General features: G+C 36.9%; 1 long non-coding RNA gene across 1 annotated transcript; it reads left to right on the top strand.

The window, feature by feature from the left end:
- The first annotated feature begins 7,286 nt into the window (after positions 1–7,286).
- Positions 7,287–16,640, top strand: LOC119562753. Its single transcript, XR_005222006.1, has 3 exons — positions 7,287–7,408; positions 7,467–7,513; positions 16,278–16,640. It is a non-coding gene; the product is annotated as an uncharacterized LOC119562753 (long non-coding RNA).
- Positions 16,641–17,134: the final 494 nt, after the last annotated feature.

The following is a 17,134-nucleotide window of genomic DNA, read 5'->3' on the forward strand; positions in this document are numbered from 1 at the left end:
CATTTCTTCACGACGGGAGTCAGTTCCGCGATCCGAACGCGATATCGCCGAAGTAACTTCTGGAAGTGTCGCCGTAAAAATATGCTTTTATTCAAGGTTTTCCAATTGGGAAAGACTTTCCTAGGTATCTTTTACAGGCATATGTAAAGTCACTTCTGAGTGACTTCCAGACTTCCTTGTTTTGCAATATTTTGCATTTCTTTGTTGTATAAAGGCTTTGTCCACTTGTATACACGGTATGTAGGCATGTAGGAAATTTTGCTGAACAATATTACTTAGGTCCAGCTCCGTCAACATAAGAAATTTAATAATAACCATTTCTTAAAGAAACAGAAACAAAAATTGTTTTTTGTTAAGTCAAAGTAAAAATAAACTAGAAGGTTATGGACCTTTTACAATGAAATATATGGAGAATCGTTGGATGCTGGGTTTCTCGCAGTTACACGCCAAGTAATGTCCACAGCTAGCTTGTCCGTAAATAGCTTTAAATAATCGTAGAGCTCACGATAAGTACGTAATTTCGTACCCTTTGCTGAGAGGGACATTTGTATATGTTAAGCAATTAAAAAGTGTTCGTACCCAAGGGTGCTCAACATGACCAGCACCAAACAAATCAAGCAGTAGCCAAGTTGGGGACAGTACCAGGCGCTCAGTAGCACCCACTGCAGATGAGAATTGCTGATCAGCATATTATATGTCTCACTAACTCACCGACTCAACGGTACACTGACCCGCCAATGCAGTCAGCACATTTTGCAGTGTCAGCCGAGCCAACTACGCAAACTGCTACCATAATCATAATTCCCTGACCTACTTTAGAATATAGCTATTTCACTAATCATTACACTAAACTTCCGTGTTCCAAGTAGTATATAAGCATGTATCAAATGAAGAATTAATCAGTTATCAACGCAACTCGTAACTCCGCGGTCCTACTTTCCAAATCCGAGAATAGTGCTCGTACTACACTATCTCAACTAGCAGCTAACCTACGCCAGCTCAACCTCAGCGCAGTTCCCGCATCGCCTGTGGTCCCGCATCGCAGTAACCATCGTTACTATTGCCGCGACGCGATCGTCTTGCGAGTGTCTACTTCCGTTAGGCACAAACAAAAAGATTTCGAAAAAACAAAGCTATATTTTCTAAACGCATAAATTTGATACCAAATCGCACTGTCCACAGACAAATCGCGAATCGAAATGACGCTCGGGCGAAAAATAATAGCGTGGGTCCAAAGGAAGACCAGAGAAATTTTCCGTAAGAAAAGGGGTTACGCAAAATTACTGCGACCTCTTTTTATCGCGTGTTTTTCGCACTAATTTTGTTTTTGTAAAATGTGTACTATCGTCTTTCAATCGCTCAGAAGTGTCTTAGAAGTTACTTTTTCGCGATCCCGACCCTTTTGTTTTGGCTATGGCTTCTCCAACTGTTCCTTAGCGGACGCCCATTTTCCTCCTCCGTATAAAACCAGCACGTCCTTCAGCTCCGCTTAAGCTGCCAAGTAGCAAATTGTTGTGGCCGGATCTTACTTTCTTTGCGAGGACGCGACCGGCAGGATGTCCATGAAGGGAGCGAAGTCCTACTCGGCATGTTCCCCTTCCACTGGGATACCCTAGCGGATATCCTCCAGCACTGCAACTATTCTGCGGATTTGCCCTGTTGTGGGATTTCTTCCTGTCGGTGAAATCCCACAATAATGGACAATAGCTTGGATTAGGCGTCCTTTTTCCTTAGCTCATCTGAGTACCGCGCTGAAAAACAGACCCGACAAAAAGCGTTAGCCGCGTAGTTGCCCCTCGCTCACTCCTATGATTAACTCGCGGTTTTCGTCGATGTGAGTACTAGGCTTTAAAAATATATATTTTTGTTTGCCCACACCTTAAAAAAATTGTGTTCAAAGGAAAATGCTCAGTTTTAAGAGGTTGGGAATCTTTTATACAAGTCCGTATAGCTTAAAGATTTTTTCTCTAATTTTTTCTAAAAGAAAATATAAGAACTACTTAAAATTCTCGAATCTCTCAAGGTATTTCTTTCTTGATAATCTAAAAGGTGGGCAAAGGAGATCAAACGATTCCCTCACTATTAAATAAATAAAAAAAAAGCAGAATATCTTGTTCTAAAATTTTATGTCTCGAAACCTGGAAGTGAGCCAAAACAATAATTGGTGGTTTATTTAATTGCGGTGGTCTCTACTTTAACTTTTCTGTGACGGTTGGTCTTAGATAGCCTCTTCCCAGAGTTCAATCCACCATCCGCTTAACAGCTGGTCCATTACATTACCGCACCGAAAATTTTTCCAGCTATAGCCTTTGCACACTACCGCTAAAATGGCTGTTGCAATTTTAAGTGGATTTTTATGGACATAGATAATTGCAGGTGCATAAACAGGTGGTCAAAATAAGGGAACCGAACCCGAAGGGGACGGATGTGCAATTCAGAAAGTAAACTAACGCTAGAATGTGTAATCGTTTCAGAGGCCAATTGCTATTTGGAAATGGTTCAAGAATAAGAGTTCCATGAAGTGATAATAGAATAATAACTAATGTCGGCCAACAATGGACCTTCATGGACCTTGTTAAGAAGATATAACTTATAATAAAAAAATTATTATGAACAATTCTGGGAGTTATGTCTTCAAATGGCAAGTGCAGAAAATTTCAAAACGAGCAGAAACGCGTATATTTCGGTGCAAAAGTGGCCAGTGGACGGGACGGGAGGACGGGAGGTGATGGCAAACAAATACCCATTGTATTTCTCAAACAAAATTTTAAACGACAATTACGCAAATAACCCAACGTCTTAAGAAACTAGCACGTGTATATCTTATAGTCTGTGCACTGTTGCTGTTGCAGCTGTTCGGCATAAACATCACGTAACCGAAGCAAATAAAATGTTAAACAGCGCAAAACTAAGTTCAAATTGAACGCTAGCATGTTTTTAGCGCCAAATGATTACTTCATTGCTATTAGCTACTTAATCAATAATAATATTTCCATTAAGGCAAGCGTAGTCAAAATTGAACAGGGACTATTGCGGGCCAACAGTAACGCAGCGAGCAATTTCACAAGCTAGAACCGGTAAACTCCTTTTCTCGCATACGGTTCTTTGAGCATTTTTTTATTTTAAATCATCGGACAGATGATTTGGTTGTTGGACACCACTGCCGCATTGACCAGATTCTGGTGGCTTTAAAGCGTATGTGATGTAAGCTCACCTACACTTGTACTTGTCGGCGATTGGTATATTTCAGTGTATAAGGAATGCTAGTTTCATGGAATGCTTGTGTTTCACAGCAGCTCGAATTATTTCCTCATCTTAGTGTCCCACAAGCAACGCTCAGTCGATAGAAGATTTATTCTCTCGTGCTCTCTTACATTTAAATTAATACGCGATCTCGCGCTCTTATTTTATTCGTGTTTTGTGCCTTTGTGGTTTTGGAATTTGATCCCAGTGCCAAATTTATTTGAGGTATTTTTCATATTTTATTTTATTTTATTTCATCTCCTTTAAATGGCTCTTGTCTGCTGTAAGAAAAATTGTACTCTTTCGTCTTCAACTAAAGACCCTTTTATTTTATGCTGGTTCTGCGAGTCGATGATGCACGTTAAATGCGCAGGATTTACTGGCAGAGTCAAAGACTTCATTGATCTTAATTCTGGTCTCATGTGGTCATGTGGATCCTGCAAGGAAATGGTAGTTGAGATGAGCGGCTTTATGAAGCAAACTCGAGACAGCCTTTTGAATCTCTCAGGTGCTTTTAAACAGCTCAATAAGGGGTTCAATTCCGTTTGTGCCCAATTTAATAATAAAAAGTTACTAAGTGAGTCGCCTAAACGCAAAAAAGCCCTCCCCAAATCCGAACTTGGTAGCTGCAGCAGTTTCTGTCGACACTGGGGTAAGTGAACCAACTGCGCCGAGGGATACAGCTGATTCAGGTGGATTCACTGTTTCTCGAAGCCTGGTGGTAAAAAAATCTTCAGTGCCGGCTACGGTGCCGACCGTACCTATAGGTACAGAAGGTACCGTTTCTGACTCTCAGCTTAGTGTGGTTCAATCTGCTGCTGGGGGACGTAAGAAACTGTCAGTTGTTCCACATAGGAAGCAATTATTTGTTTCTAGATTCACCCCAGATACCACATCTGAGGATGTTTTGGAATTTATTCGTGAAAAATTCCCATCCGAGAATATTTCAGTTGAACAATTTCGATTTTCATACGCTCGTAGTATATCCTCTTTTAAAATATTTGCACCGCCTGATGAGTTTAAGGTACTACTTTCTGAAAGCTTTTGGCTTAATGATGATTTAGTAATAAAAGAATTTGTTTCCAATAAACCGAGAACAAATAACAGACCTTCCACTGCGCCAAAAAACTAAAAAGTTTATTTTTGGCTTATCAAAATGTTAGGGGACTAAATATGAAGCTACCCAAGCTTTATGCTGACACCTCTGCATTTACTGCAGATATTTTGGCTTTTCCGGAAACTTGGCTGAAACCAGAGATATCTGACTCTGAAGTTCTGTCAAATAACTTTAATGCCTATAGGACCGATCGCTCCTCACGTAGGGGAGGCGGTGTGCTGATTGCCGTTACCACTAGCCTCACATCTGAAAAAATTTACTATGATACCCATAACGAAATTGAATTTGTTAGTGTGAAAGTTTCCTTGCAATCCATATCTATTTTTGTTACATGTTCCTATATTCCACCTGGCTCTGATTTAATAATTAATCAGATAATAATAATAAGACTTAAAAACCTCAAAACAAACACCTATAAAAAGTATAAAAAATCGGGTAAGCCATCGGATTTTTCAAAATATGTGGTGGCTCGATCGGACTTATATGTTCTCAATAGTCATTGCTATTCTATATTTTTAAGTCGATGTAAATTCGAATTTTCAAATGATCCGAAGCAGTTTTATAACTTTGTTAATGCCAAGCGTAAGTCGTCGGCACTGCCTTCATCGGTACGTTTTAACTCAATGGAGGCATCGACGGATTCTGAAATTGCTGATTTATTTGTCGAGTTTTTCCAAACTACTTATAGTTCGGCTGCTTGGTCAAATTCTAACTACCCTAATCCCTTAAATAGGGCGAATTGTATTTTTACCCCTGAAATTACGGAAAGTTCTCTCTTAAGAGACTTAGCAACAACAACGCCAACTTATTCTCCCGATCCAGATGGACTTCCCGGGTGTGTGCTTAAGTTTTGTGCGTCAACCATATGTAAACCGATTCTTAAACTTTTTAATTTGTCTATTTCATCATCAGTTTTTCCTACTATTTGGAAGGACTCTTTTATCATTCCACTTCACAAAAAGGGTGCGAAGGCGGATGCCCAGAATTATAGAGGTATTTACAAACTGTCGGCAATTCCTAAAGCATTTGAACGTATTATTACTTCTCATTTGCAACATTTATGTTCCTCGCTAATATCACCGTGTCAGCATGGTTTTGTTAAGCGAAGATCGACCACCACCAACCTTCTTGAATTGTCATCTATTGTAATTAATGGATTTAAGAAAAAAATGCAGACTGACGTTATATATACAGATTTTAGTAAGGCCTTTGACTCTGTCAACCACTCTCTTCTATTATTGAAATTAAATCAGCTTGGGTTTCCATGTAATCTATTAACTTGGATTTCAAGTTATTTGAATGGTAGGACTCAGAGGGTTATATTCAAGAACGCTGTTTCAAAATTGATGTACGTTACATCTGGAGTGCCTCAGGGTAGTCATTTGGGTCCTTTGCTGTTTACTTTGTTTATTAACGATCTTCCCTCTACCATAACACATTCTCGTGTACTAATGTATGCTGATGATGCTAAGCTTTGTTTATCATATAATAATATAGCGTCGGGTTTCAACTTACAATCAGATATTGAATGTTTTCAGGGATGGTATGAGTACAACCTTTTAAATTTGAACTGCCTTAAATGCAACGTTATGACTTTTTATAAGGGTTCTTCTACTTTTGTTAGTTACTCTCTTCAAAATACGTCACTCGACCGTATATATTCAGTTAATGACTTAGGCGTTCTTCTGGACCCAAAACTAAAATTTGACTGCCACATAATGTTCACTGTCAACAAGGCCATGAGTGTTCTTGGGTTTATAAAGCGTTGGTCAAAAGAATTTGATGACCCTTATACAACCAAATTATTATTTACCTCCCTTGTCCGTCCTATTTTGGAATATTGTTCTTCGGTTTGGAGTCCACAATATCAAGTGCACATTGACCGTATTGAGTCGGTACAAAAAAAATTTCTTCTGTTTGCCCTTCTTAATTTGAACTGGGATCAAAACGTAAGGCGACCTTCCTATCAGAGTAGATTACTATTGCTTAATTTACCTACACTTGTAAATCGTAGAACAATGCTTGGTACTATTTTTATGCAAAATCTTATTAGAGGTGATATTGATTCTGTAGAACTTGTAAACCGCCTAACTTTCAATGTCCCTGCTAGACTAACACGAAATTATTATCCCCTAAATTTGCCACGATGTACATCAAATTTTTGTCTGCACGAGCCCTTTCGCGTTCTATGTAATAATTATAACAACCTTTACCATTTAATTTGCACATCAACTTCTATCCCGGTATTAAAAACTAATATTTTAACTCATTTGCTTCATTCTTAGTTGCTTCTTTTATTTTCATTTGTGTCCCGTCTCTATTTGTTTTTTGTATCTTCCTCGCGAACTCGCATTTGATAAAAGGGCCCAAATTGATAAAAGGGCCTCGCGCGTAACAAGCACGTGCTTGGTGTCGTTGGGCCACTTGTTTGTACTGCTCGTAGTGCATCAACGTCCATTAATTATTTTTGCAGTATCATTGTTTCTCTCTGCTCGCCTTGCAAGGTACCGTTAGAACAGTTGCCTGTGCGGCGCTACAAAAAGTGTAGCACGACACGCAGCTGCGTTGCAGGCTTCGTGGATTTTGTCATGTCCTTTTTGAGAGGAACCGTTATAGCGAGGCGTCAGCGTTGTGGCGCTGTCGCCGTGTGTGGTTCGCAGGAACAGGATAGGCAGTTACAAGAACGAATAGTCACTCTCTGTAAATCGACGCCAGTGTTCAGCCCAAAACGCACTCCGCTTTAATGGAACCCGAACGTAATTCGACATACCTATTATATGCGAGTGTGTTCGTGACAGTGTGTTTTGACGATATGAAAGTCGGGTTTTTCTCGGGAACGACAGTCCAGGGTAGGTGCTTAGGTTGGCATGCTACCCCCTTTCAATTTGAATTTAAATTTTTGTTTATGTTTTTGTTTTTTTTTTCAGTGCAGGTGGTTTAAGGCAAAGACTTCCAGTAGACTGAGCTTGACAGATTAATTTGGCCACTGCTAAAAAAAATTGATTTGAGCTATTAAAGCGATTTAATTCCATATAAAAAGGTTTCGTCGTAAGTATGCCCTGTCATCAGACTTTTTAATGTCTATGCGGTTTGCTTTCAATTTCAGTTCATGGTGCAAAGGTTTTTTTGGGATTTCTGGAAAAACATTTCGTCGTAAGTATGCCCTGTCATTCGACATTTTAATGTCTATGCGGATTGTGTTCCATTTTAGTTAATGGTGCAATGGTTTTTTTGGGACTTCTGGAAAAACATTTATTAGAGTTGTTCCTTTGTTTATATAATTTAGCTTGTAATCTTCATTACACACACTTTCTAATACGTTTTTGATTTCCCTTAAGGCTGTTTTAGTGCTTAGTTTGACATTTACTTCTACTCCTTTCCTAACTGCTAACTTATCTCATCTATCACTCTTTTCGTTTAATGGAATACCCTTCTGACCTGGGATCCAAAACATGTCCAGCTTTTGGAGTTCTGAATTGTCTATTATATTATGTATTTCGTGTACTAAGTACGAGGCACTTTTCTTGCTTTTAACTAAGCTAAGGGCCGGTAAGCTACCACAGAAAATCACAGCGTTTTTATATTTATTGCTTCGCAACAAATATATATAGTGACGTGTCTGCACTACGATTTCTCAACGGCCACCAGTTTAAAGAACGAAACCGTTCACAAATAAACAGAATCGCCAATTTCGACTTTGATTAAAAACGATACAGAAGATCGAGATCCCGCAATGCAAACAAACAAAGAAAATTGATTAAGTCCGAATGTCAACAATGACGTAATTCCATAAACGTAAAAATCCAATAAGATCGCAAAATCTAATAAGACCGAATTATGTAAACATAAACAAAGAAGTGGCGATCGCATCATCCACTTGCGATTGCGTCACCTAATGCACTAACAGTAAATTCTAAGACGCAAACCGAGGTTTCATTCTAACCAATTCTGTAACATACAATTAGTCTTTTTCCAACGTTCTAATAATTCAACCAATATAAAAAAATCTCCTGATTTTTTATTCGGGCGAAGAACGACTCATGTAAATGGCGCAGTCGGTAGGATCTCTTTAAAAAGAAATATCCTTGCGAAAAAACAAAGTCAGTAGCTTACTGATCACTTAAAAGGTTATTTCTAAACAACTAGGATATCCAGATCAGCGCGTGGAATTGCCCACAAGTAAGCAATTTATTCGACTAGCTCGGAAGTGCAACTAAGAGATCCGCAAAAGAACCTAAGTGCAAATTAAAGGCACTGAACAAAAAATATAAAAAATTAAATTTCAATCGACTACTGAATAAATCCAATTCGGTCAGTAATAAAGTTGAGTGGAATTTAATTAAACACAACAAAATGGACCAACAACCACCAGCTCAAGGGCAACCACAAACTGGTGTGGCACCCAACCCGTTGACGGAGCAAAACTTAAATCAGCTTTTGTCCCAGATCCGGAATATTCCAACGTTTGAAGGAGATCCATCTACCCTAGGAACCTTTGTCAGAAGAGTTAACTACCTTTTGCGTCTGTATCCTACAACCAATGATCGACAGACAAGCGTTATATTTGGAGCAATTGAACTTCAAATCACCGGTGATGCCCAGAGGATTCTGCAAGTTCTACAAGTCAACAACTGGCCAGATCTTAGAGCAGCCCTAATCGACGAGTACAAAACGCAAACACCTAGGGAGGAACTATTAAGGCGATTATACAATACTAATTTTCAAGGTAATCTAAGAAAATTTTGTAACGAGATCGAGCCTAAGCAGTTAGTTATAAGCAACAAATTAGAACTTGAGGGAAATCCAAATGAATTAATATTGTACACAGAAGCAATGTTTAGGACTACAAAGAACTTAATACAACGAAAATTACCTGATAGAATTTTTATGACATTAGCAAGAGGCGATATTTCAACAGTACTTAAACTAAAACAAGCGGCTCAGCAAGAAGGGCTATACGAAGAAAATGAAAATTTAAAACATTATAACATCAATGTTAATAAAATTCAAAAGCATCAACAAACAAATTATACACGTAACCCTTACCCTTTCACTAATTTGTACAACACCCAACAATTTAATCCTGGCCCAGCTCTTTCAATTCAACCACACCCCAACCAACCGCAAAGAATGGTTCCACAAAATTATAGGTTCCAATCGAATAACAGAAATAATACTTTTGACCAAAATAGGGGAAGTTACCAAGAGTTTCGAAGAAATTTAATTCAGGGACAGCAAAATAATACAATGAATCAAAGCCAACAGCCAAGTGGACGATCGGGCTCAGTACCCAACCAATCACAAAAGAGAGTCAGAGAAAGTAATAGTGGACAATCAAGAATGCAAGTAGACGAAAATTATCAACAAAATAAGAAGTACAAAGAAGATGTTTATAATGAAAATGAAAATTTTCCAATGCAAGCCTCGGACCAATTACATACATAGAAATAACTATAAATAATCATAATTATCGTTGCCTCGTCGATACCGGTTCATCAATTAACTTAATGAAAAAGAATTTTCTCAACGGGAGCATACATAAAGATCCGACAATTATACGCACTATGACAGGTCATTATGAACTAAATGAATTTGTAAAAGTTGCACCTAATAGTTTATTTACTCAAGAACAAATATTTTATATTCACGACTTTTCTTCCAATTATGACATACTACTAGGGCGAAAGTTACTAGAGGCAAACCAGGCAAATATTGATTATTTAAATAGTCGCACTACTATTAGTGGCCGCATTTTTTTACACAAAAACATTAGTTTGAAAAATCTAACACAAATAAATGATTTTGAGGCTTTGCTAAAATCTAAAAATTATACTGATGAAATAAATTATGCTGTTCAAAATGAATTAGCAGAGGGAAAAGTTATCGCTTAGAACACTTAAATGAAGAAGAAAAAGTTAAATTATTAAAATTAATTAACCAATATAAATGCATTCAATATCGTGATGGTGAAAATTTGACCCTTACGAATGTTGTTAAGCATGAAATAAAAACTCATCATGAAAATCCAATTTATAAAAAACCGTATGGGTATCCTTTTCAATTGAAAAAGAAGTTGAGTCTCAAATACAGGATATGTTAAAGCAAGGAATAATTAGGCACAGCCAATCACCTTATTGCAGTCCATTGTGGATAGTACCAAAAAAAGAAGATGCTTCAGGTAAACAAAAATTTAGACTTGTAGTAGACTATAGGGGCTTAAATGAGATCACTATTAGTGATAAATTTCCGATTCCCAATATGGACGAAATACTAGGCAAGCTAGGACGGTGTCAATATCTTACCACCATTGATTTGGCTAAAGGTTTCCACCAGATCGAAATGGACCAAAATTCCATAAACAAAACAGCGTTTTCCACAAAGTACGGACACTACGAGTACACACGAATGCCATTTGGATTAAAAAATGCACCTGCAACTTTTCAGCGATGCATGAACAATGTCCTTCGTGAATTAATAAACAAGCATTGCCTTGTATACTTGGACGATATAATTGTTTTCTCTACGTCTCTTGACGAACACCTTACTTCATTAAAAATTGTTTTCGAAAAACTTAAAAACGCTAATCTAAAATTACAACTAGACAAATGTGAATTTTTGAAAAAAGAAACAGAATTTTTGGGACACATAGTTGGACCAAACGGTGTAATGCCAAATCCAGAAAAGGTTAAGGCAATCAATAAATTTCCAATTCCCAAAACTCAAAAAGAAATAAAATCATTTCTTGGTCTTTGCGGTTATTACAGAAAATTCATTCCAAACTTCGCAGACATTTCAAAACCTTTAACTAAATGTTTAAAAGCTGGTTCTAAAGTGACATTCAAAGATGATACATTTATTGCAGCATTCAATAAATTAAAACAACTTATCATAAACGATCCCATACTGATTTGTCCAGATTTTGGAAAAAGGTTTCAATTAACTACTGATGCTAGCAACTTTGCATTAGGAGCAGTTCTTTCTCAGGATAACAAACCAATCAGTTACATTAGTAGGACTCTAAATGCACATGAAGAAAACTATAGTACAATTGAAAAAGAATTATTAGCTATAGTATGGGCAACAAAAACCTTAAGACCCTATTTATTCGGAAGAAGATTTGAGATATTAAGTGACCATAAGCCGTTAGTCTGGCTAAACAATATCAAAGAACCTAATGTGAAACTGCAAAGATGGAAGATAAGGTTAGGAGAATATGACTTCGAAATAAAATATTTAGAAGGAAAGCAAAATCACGTAGCCGATGCATTGTCAAGAATCAAAATTAACGAAGTATACTATGGCAGTAACAAAGCAACAGCACATAGCGCTGAAGAAGATAATGAAAATTTAATAACAATTACTGAAAAACCAATCAATCATTTCGCAAGACAGGTAGAAATGATTCGAAGCAATAAAGAAGGTGAAGAAAGTGAAAATTATTTTAATAAAGTCAAGATTAAAATAATGTTTAATGAATTAAACGTCGAAAAAGCTAAGCAAATATTAATAAAACACTTTTGTACCAAGTCAAGTGCACTTTACATCGAACACGACTCTGATTTTGAAATCATTCAAGAAGCTTTTAAACAGGTTATGAACACTACTACAAAAATTGTAAGAGCAGTAATTAAATTACAGGACATAAAAACTTACGCTGAATTTAAAGAAATTATTGTTAGCAACCACGAAAAACTATTGCACCCAGGAATTGAAAAAATGGTAAGGCTTTTCAAAGAAACTTATTATTATCCCGACTACCAGAATTTAATTCAGAATTTAATTAATGAGTGTAATGTTTGTAACCAAGCAAAAACCGAACATAGAAAAACATCGCTTTTATTAAAAACAACTCCAGAAACAGAATTTTGTAGGGAAATTTACGTCGCAGATATTTACACGATCAAAAATCAAAATTACCTAACTTGTATTGATTTATACTCAAAATTTGGAAGCGCGATTGAATTAAACGGAAAGGACTGGATGGAAGTTAAAAGAGGACTTTTTCGAATATTCAATTCAATGGGAAAACCCAGAACCTTGAAAACAGATAGGGATAGTGCTTTTATGAGTATAGCGCTTAAAAATTGGCTGGACACAGAAAAAGTAAATAATTAGATAACAACAAGTAAAAATGGAGTATCAGATGTAGAAAGATTACAAAAAACAATTAACGAAAAAATACGTGTGATCGAGACCAGCGACAATCCGGAAAATAAACTTATGAAAATTGAAGTAATACTGTATACTTACAATCATAAAATAAAACACAATGCAACAGGTAGAACCCCAGCTGATATTTTTATTTATGCAGGTACCCCTGCATATAATAAACAAATTATAAAAGAAGCTAAAATAGAACAACTTAATAAAAAACGACAACATTTTGAGGTAAATACCACATTTAGAAAGGCTCCCATAATTCACGGGAAATTACACAATCCTTATAAAAAGACAGGAAATTTAGAACAAATAGATAATGATCATTTTGAGGAAACTAACAGAGGTCGAAAAATAAAACATTACAAAACAAACTTCCTGAGACAAAAGAAACTTAATAGAAGTAAATATTTGCAGGAGGACCCAGATCAAGACCCAGCGCTTTGACTTTCATCTTTCTGACATCAATGTTAATAATAATGATGCCAATGGGTAACAACCAACTTATAGAAATTAACCATATAAAATCATACAATGGCTATTTATTATTTATGACCGACACAATCAACATCCCAGATAGTTTTGAATACCATTGCTTCACAATTAATATTACAAAAACGGAAGAAACTTACAAAAATTTGCTATCACAAGCGTTTGGCTTTAAGGAAATAATACAGATTAAATATTTAACGGAAAAACTACAAGGAGAAATGAATGGGTTAAAAATTGTTAAAAGAAACAAAAGAGGATTAGCTAATTTTGTAGCTACAGCTTACAAATATCTTTTTGGAACATTAGATAATAATGATAAAGAAGAATTAGAAGAAAAAATCAATGTAATCTCCCTGATATTTCTTGGTCTCCTCCTACTGAATCACTTGTCGCTATACCCTTATCCGTTGAATTATAGAATTGACGCTCTTGTTGTACCTGAAGACCGATATCATCCAACAATGGAATTGACAATCTGCCTCCCATGCGTTGATACCCTCTCTCCTTTAGTTCCTCAAACTAAAATGAGATGTTTTCGAAAATGTGACTATAAAAAACTTAACGATATGTTTTCTCAATATAATTGGACAGACTTGTACAATTGTATGGATACTGAAAGTGCCACTGAACTATTCTATATAGAGTTAAATACCTTTTTTAATGAATGCGTTCCTGATAGGCTTCCTTGAAAGCTAAACAGGCCTCCTTGGTTTACCAATGCACTTCAAAGACTTAAAAACCTCAAAACAAACACCTATAAAAAGTATAAAAAATCGGGTAAGCCATCGGATTTTTCAAAATATGTGGTGGCTCGATCGGACTTATATGTTCTCAATAGTCATTGCTATTCTATATTTTTAAGTCGATGTAAATTCGAATTTTCAAATGATCCGAAGCAGTTTTATAACTTTGTTAATGACAAGCGTAAGTCGTCGGCACTGCCTTCATCGGTACGTTTTAACTCAATGGAGGCATCGACGGATTCTGAAATTGCTGATTTATTTGTCGAGTTTTTCCAAACTACTTATAGTTCGGCTGCTTGGTCAAATTCTAACTACCCTAATCCCTTAAATAGGGCGAATTGTATTTTTACCCCTGAAATTACGGAAATTTCTCTCTTAAGAGACTTAGCAACAACATCGCCAACTTATTCTCCCGATCCAGATGGACTTCCCGGGTGTGTGCTTAAGTTTTGTGCGTCAACCATATGTAAACCGATTCTTAAACTTTTTAATTTGTCTATTTCATCATCAGTTTTTCCTACTATTTGGAAGGACTCTTTTATCATTCCACTTCACAAAAAGGGTGCGAAGGCGGATGCCCAGAATTATAGAGGTATTTCCAAACTGTCGGCAATTCCTAAAGCATTTGAACGTATTATTACTTCTCATTTGCAACATTTATGTTCCTCGCTAATATCACCGTGTCAGCATGGTTTTGTTAAGCGAAGATCGACCACCACCAACCTTCTTGAATTGTCATCTATTGTAATTAATGGATTTAAGAAAAAAATGCAGACTGACGTTATATATACAGATTTTAGTAAGGCCTTTGACTCTGTCAACCACTCTCTTCTATTATTGAAATTAAATCAGCTTGGGTTTCCATGTAATCTATTAACTTGGATTTCAAGTTATTTGAATGGTAGGACTCAGAGGGTTATATTCAAGAACGCTGTTTCAAAATTGATCTACGTTACATCTGGAGTGCCTCAGGGTAGTCATTTGGGTCCTTTGCTGTTTACTTTGTTTATTAACGATCTTCCCTCTACCATAACACATTCTCGTGTACTAATGTATGCTGATGATGCTAAGCTTTGTTTATCATATAATAATATAGCGTCGGGTTCCAACTTACAATCAGATATTGAATGTTTTCAGGGATGGTATGAGTACAACCTTTTAAATTTGAACTGCCTTAAATGCAACGTTATGACTTTTTATAAGGGTTCTTCTACTTTTGTTAGTTACTCTCTTCAAAATACGTCACTCGACCGTATATATTCAGTTAATGACTTAGGCGTTCTTCTGGACCCAAAACTAAAATTTGACTGCCACATAATGTTCACTGTCAACAAGGCCATGAGTGTTCTTGGGTTTATAAAGCGTTGGTCAAAAGAATTTGATGACCCTTATACAACCAAATTATTATTTACCTCCCTTGTCCGTCCTATTTTGGAATATTGTTCTTCGGTTTGGAGTCCACAATATCAAGTGCACATTGACCGTATTGAGTCGGTACAAAAAAAATTTCTTCTGTTTGCCCTTCTTAATTTGAACTGGGATCAAAACGTAAGGCGACCTTCCTATCAGAGTAGATTACTATTGCTTAATTTACCTACACTTGTAAATCGTAGAACAATGCTTGGTACTATTTTTATGCAAAATCTTATTAGAGGTGATATTGATTCTGTAGAACTTGTAAACCGCCTAACTTTCAATGTCCCTGCTAGACTAACACGAAATTATTATCCCCTAAATTTGCCACGATGTACATCAAATTTTTGTCTGCACGAGCCCTTTCGCGTTCTATGTAATAATTATAACAACCTTTACCATTTAATTTGCACATCAACTTCTATCCCGGTATTAAAAACTAATATTTTAACTCATTTGCTTCATTCTTAGTTGCTTCTTTTATTTTCATTTGTGTCCCGTCTCTATTTGTTTTTTGTATCTTCCTCGCGAACTCGCATTTGATAAAAGGGCCCAAATTGATAAAAGGGCCTCGCGCGTAACAAGCACGTGCTTGGTGTCGTTGGGCCACTTGTTTGTACTGCTCGTAGTGCATCAACGTCCATTAATTATTTTTGCAGTATCATTGTTTCTCTCTGCTCGCCTTGCAAGGTACCGTTAGAACAGTTGCCTGTGCGGCGCTACAAAAAGTGTAGCACGACACGCAGCTGCGTTGCAGGCTTCGTGGATTTTGTCATGTCCTTTTTGAGAGGAACCGTTATAGCGAGGCGTCAGCGTTGTGGCGCTGTCGCCGTGTGTGGTTCGCAGGAACAGGATAGGCAGTTACAAGAACGAATAGTCACTCTCTGTAAATCGACGCCAGTGTTCAGCCCAAAACGCACTCCGCTTTAATGGAACCCGAACGTAATTCGACATACCTATTATATGCGAGTGTGTTCGTGACAGTGTGTTTTGACGATATGAAAGTCGGGTTTTTCTCGGGAACGACAGTCCAGGGTAGGTGCTTAGGTTGGCATGCTACCCCCTTTCAATTTGAATTTTAATTTTTGTTTATGTTTTTGTTTTTTTTTCAGTGCAGGTGGTTTAAGGCAAAGACTTCCAGTAGACTGAGCTTGACAGATTAATTTGGCCACTGCTAAAAAAATTGATTTGAGCTATTAAAGCGATCGCTATAGGTAGATTTTGGGCAGTCAAGGATTTGCTGTTCAGCATATATAAATACATTACAGATTTCACACAGATTTGAGTCCACGGCTTTAATTCCATATAAAAAGGTTTCGTCGTAAGTATGCCCTGTCATCAGACTTTTTGATGTCTATGCGGTTTGCTTTCAATTTCAGTTCATGGTGCAAAGGTTTTTTTGGGATTTCTGGAAAAACATTTCGTCGTAAGTATGCCCTGTCATTCGACTTTTTAAAGTCTATGCGGCTTGTGTTCCATTTTAGTTAATGGTGCAATGGTTTTTTTGGGACTTCTGGAAAAACATTTATTAGAGTTGTTCCTTTGTTTATACAATTTAGCTTGTAATCTTCATTACACACACTTTCTAATACGTTTTTGATTTCCCTTAAGGCTGTTTTAGTGCTTAGTTTGACATTTACTTCTACTCCTTTCCTAACTGCTAACTTATCTCATCTATCACTCTTTTCGTTTAATGGAATACCCTTCTGACCTGGGATCCAAAACATGTCCAGCTTTTGGAGTTCTGAATTGTCTATTATATTATGTATTTCGTGTACTAAGTACGAGGCACTTTTCTTGCTTTTAACTAAGCTAAGGGCCGGTAAGCTACCACAGAAAATCACAGCGTTTTTATATTTATTGCTTCGCAACAAATATACATAGTGACGTGTCTGCACTGCGATTTCTCAACGGCCACCAGTTTAAAGAACGAAACCGTTCACAAATAAACAGAATCGCCAATTTCGGC

The sequence above is a fragment of the Drosophila subpulchrella genome, unplaced genomic scaffold (assembly GCF_014743375.2).
Source record: "Drosophila subpulchrella strain 33 F10 #4 breed RU33 unplaced genomic scaffold, RU_Dsub_v1.1 Primary Assembly Seq92, whole genome shotgun sequence".
In the NCBI taxonomy this organism is placed as follows: Eukaryota; Metazoa; Arthropoda; class Insecta; order Diptera; family Drosophilidae; genus Drosophila; species Drosophila subpulchrella.